Source organism: Lotus japonicus, chromosome 5 (genome assembly GCF_012489685.1).
Source record: "Lotus japonicus ecotype B-129 chromosome 5, LjGifu_v1.2".
Lineage (NCBI taxonomy): Eukaryota > Viridiplantae > Streptophyta > Magnoliopsida > Fabales > Fabaceae > Lotus > Lotus japonicus.
The window spans coordinates 3,430,731-3,435,329 of NC_080045.1; the positions used below are offsets into that span (position 1 = coordinate 3,430,731).

At 38.3% G+C, this 4,599-nt stretch overlaps 1 non-coding gene across 1 annotated transcript; it reads right to left on the reverse strand.

The window, feature by feature from the left end:
- Nucleotides 1-321: 321 nt before the first annotated feature.
- On the reverse strand, nt 322-409 carry LOC130721671 (small nucleolar RNA R16). Its single transcript, XR_009013591.1, has one exon. It is a non-coding gene; the product is annotated as a small nucleolar RNA R16 (small nucleolar RNA).
- Between the last annotated feature and the right edge of the window lie 4,190 nt (nt 410-4,599).

Consider the following 4,599-nt stretch of genomic DNA (forward strand, 5'->3'; position numbering starts at 1 on the left):
CAACTAAAAACAAACCATGTGAGAAACAACACAAAAAAAAAAATCAATGTCATTACATCTCAGAGGCATTCCAAAAAAGGAAGTGGCAGACAATCAACATGGCATCATTTCAGTCCGCCCGTCTGCATTTCTTCATCATAGATGAGTTATCAAATTTTCAGATCAAACAAATCACACAAACACACAAATAACATGTTTATAGCAACCCCTCTATTCTAAGAATCAATTTTGGCATCCAAAAGATGCAGATAAGCATCTCAGAAAAATTCCAACAATATTTACAAACATAAAATAACTAGCATCAAATTCAATAAGTTATAGGGAGGCATCAGATAATAAGCGGAGATATTGATCTTCACAGAATTAAATCAGTGTGTAGGATAAGATATTTTGAACATCATTTGCCAACCCTTAGTCATAAAACAATAGCATAAGTTCACTCAGAAACATAAATTAAAATCACAAGTAAAATGGCATCAGAAAGTTTGTGGTTCATCAAGGCTTTAATCAGTATATCAATAAGCGGTTTAAACAATGATCATCAGCTGCCATTTTCTCTCAAGAAAAATACACATAATTTGCAACAACAAAAAAATTGATTTTGAAAATTTTGGTAGGTCCATTTGACCCATGGCAATTTGTAAAAGGATGCGATGGGCTGGTAAGTCAACCAGTTTGGATCTTTGCATCAGTTTTATCTCCATAGCCATTCAAAAATAAGACACAGATGGAGAGGGTAAACAGATGCAAAAATTCAAGAGTAAAAATCAAAATTGAAACACGCATACCCAGAACATCAATTGGATTTAATGCTATCAAACAATGCAATCCAGCGAATCAAAATTAAATTTTGATGAAACGACAATGATAATACAAGTAAATTGATTCCATCATTTTGGAACAAAATTCTTCAATAAATTGAAACAAGAAATCGAAATCGGAAGACAGTGAAAGAAGGGTAACAAGAACGAAGAGAATTTGAGGCATGTGATGCTATGAGAGGCTGCTAGCGAAACCCTTTATATAAGAGTCGCTAGAAGATTAGGGTTCGCATTGCTTCTCTGCAGAAACTCTGTGCCGTTTTATAAACTTGAGGGTCGATTTTAACCTAGACTAAAACGGTGCCGTTTTGCTATTGCTTTTAGTTTCCATATATTTTTCTCTTGAAAAATAAGGGTAAATTATACTCAGCTCCTCAAAGTCTATCAAAATTACACTTTACTTCATTTTTATACAAGTTACTACACTGCACCTCATTTTAGAGACACGATTTTTATGGATGAAAAAAGTCAAAAACAGATGTCGCTAAGACCAAGTGCAATGGATGTTGAGAATTTTTGTTGAGTGTTGTTTAGATGGTGCAATGGATGTTGAGTGATGTTGAGAGTGATGTGAAGGAGAGAGGGACGTGATAAATGTTGAGGAAGCTCAACATTGTTGAGAGCAGCCCCGGACGCCACGTGTCAGGCTGCCATTGGCCTCCGCCAGGCGCGTGGGCAACACGACCAGACAAGGCGAGTGACGCGCTTGAGAGGAGAGAGGAAGAGTCCGGATTTTGCAGGTCCCGCCACGTGTCAGCATGCTATTGGCTCGCCGGATTTCTTTTATCCTTATCTTTTGAACTCAATTATTTCATCAAAAAAAATATTTTCTGGAAAAAAAAATTATACCAAAATTCATGATTTTTTTTCTTTATAAATAGAGACTTGGTTCGTTTGATTTGGACACAGAAAAAAAAACCAAGTTTTTTCACTCTCTTATTATCTCTCTCACCATCTTACTATCTTTCTATTAGCTTTTCTTTTGAAATGGATCACAACAATCACCATTTCAACACCCAGAATTCATCTAACTACCCATATAACAACCAAAATCTCAACAATTATCCAGATCCAAATCATTTTCCCAACCAACGTCATCAAAATCCCAACATTTATCAAGATCCAAATCAATATTTGTCTAACCAACGTCCTCAGCATCCCAACAATTATGAAGATCCAAATCAATTTTCCTACCCACGTCCTCAAAATCGCAACAATTATCAAGATTCAAATCAATTTTTCTACCCATGTCCTCAAAATCTCAACAATTTTGCACCAAATTCCAACCAGTCATCCTTTCATCCCTCTATGAGATATCCATCTCAAACACCCCCGTCTAGTGGTCATATGCCAATGGTGAATGAAAATTTTTCAAGTGTTGATGCACCTGAATTTCCCGAATTTTCAACACAAATGACTCTTGGTGGCATGACAGCTGCTAATCAATTCACTCCAAATCAAGAGGATACAACTCCTAAGAGCAAGAAAACCCAGTCACCAGCATGGAACACTGCACAAAATTTGGTGCTAATTAGTGGGTGGATTAACTGTGGAACAAGTAGTGTTGTGGGGAAAAACCAGAGAGGAGAAACATTTTGGAGAGATATTGCTGAGTATTGTAATGAGCATTGCTCATTCGATCCTCCGCGTGATGGAAATGCATGCCGAAACCGCTGGAATTATATGAACAAAATACTGGGTAAATGGATTGGCGCTTATGATGCCGCTAAGCGTCAGCAAGCAAGCGGTTGGTCGGATAATGATGTTTTGGCAAAAGCGCGGAAATTATTCGCCTGTGGAAAGAATGTTCAATTTACTTTGATGGAAGAATGGATGCAACTCCGTGATCTGCCACGTTTTTGTAGTCAAGTAGGAGGAAATAGTGGCTCAGCAAGTAGTGGATCTAAGAGATCTCACGATAGTGATGCATGTGGCTCAACCTCTATAGGATCAATTCCTCGTCCAATCGGTAGGGAGGCAGCTAAAAGAAAGAATAAAAAGAAAAGTAGATAAGCTCCCTTGGAGGAGGACAAAGGTTGGGGTTGGGATAAATTCGAAGGTATGAAGGAGAAAGAGCTTGTACGATTGGAGAAGATAGCATCGGTGCAAGCAGAGACTAACCAATTGATGAAAACCAATTTGTATCTAAGGCTAACTTCCGAAGAGAACCTCGATGACCATAAGAAAGAGCTGTTGAAGAAATTGTCCCAAAAGCTATTTGGGAATTAATTTCAATCGAGTATTTGTCTGTATTCGGTCAAATTTGTCAGTGGTGTCAAGTCTGTAGTGTTTGCTTTAATAACTTGTCAGTGGTGTTGAGTCTGTAGTGTTTGCTATAATAATTTGTCAGTGGTGTCAAGTCTGTAGTGCTTGGCTTTAATGTATGGGTTATTGTGTTTGAATATGTTCCACTCAATTCGAATCTTGTCCTTTTCCGATTATTGACTCTAGATGATAACTTATTTCGAATCCACCGGTGGTGTCAAGTCTGTAGTGCTTGGCTTTAATGTATGGGTTATTGTGTTTGAATATGTTCCACTCAATTCGAATCTTGTCCTTTTCCGATTATTAACTCTAGTTGATAACTTATTTCGAATCCACCAGTGGTGTCAAGTCTGTAGTGCTTGGCTTTAATGTATGGGTTATTGTGTTTGAATATGTTCCACTCAATTCGAATCTTGTCATTTTCCGATTATTAACTCTAGTTGATAACTTATTTCGAATCCACCAGTGTCCACCATTCAATGTACTTATATATATGGATTCATAGATCCATTGATGTACCAATATCCCAAATCTCTCCCAGTCTACTTCGAATTCTTGTGAAAATCACAACAACCAATATCTCAAATCTCTTCCAATTTCAAAACAAATGGATCCTTTTGAAAATCCAGTTCCAAATCCTTTTGATATGGCAGCATACCTTCAAAATTCTGAACTTGAAGAAGCTTTTATACTCAACCAAGTTAGGGAGCGTCGAAACAAAATATTGGAAGATAGGGCACCTCGTAGCAGAAAATATGTCAGTAGAGATCATGCAGCGGCAAACCGAAGGCTAATTGAGGACTACTTTGCCAATGAGCCTACATATGACGATACAATGTTTCGTCGTCGGTATCGGATGCAAAAACATGTTTTCCTTCAAATCGTTGCGGACCTTTCAAGTAGTGATAACTACTTCACCCAGCGAGTTGATGCAGCCTATAAAGAAGGAATATCACCCTTGGCAAAATGTACAACAGCAATACGAATGTTAGCATATGGTGTGGCAGCAGATGCAGTCGATGAGTACATCAAAATCGGAGGTACTACAGCACTGGAGTGTTTACGTAGATTCTGTAAAGGAATCATACGATTGTATGAGCACGAGTACCTTAGAGCACCAACCGAAGATGACCTGCAAAAAATACTACATGTTAGTGAAATGCAGGGGTTCCCAGGCATGATCGGGAGTATTGACTGCATGCACTGGGAGTGGAAAAATTGTCCTAAAGCATGGGAAGGTCAATTTACTAGAGGGGATAAGGGAACCACAACGGTTATTCTTGAAGCAGTTGCATCTCATGATCTATGGATCTGGCATGCCTTTTTTGGATGTCCGGGAACGTTGAACGACATAAACGTTCTAGATCGGTCACCAGTGTTTGATGACGTGGAACAGGGAAAGGCTCCAAATGTGAATTTCTTTGTGAATCAACGTCCCTATAATATGGCATACTATCTAGCTGATGGTATCTACCCTTCTTATCCAACTTTCGTCAATTCGATTAGACTTCCT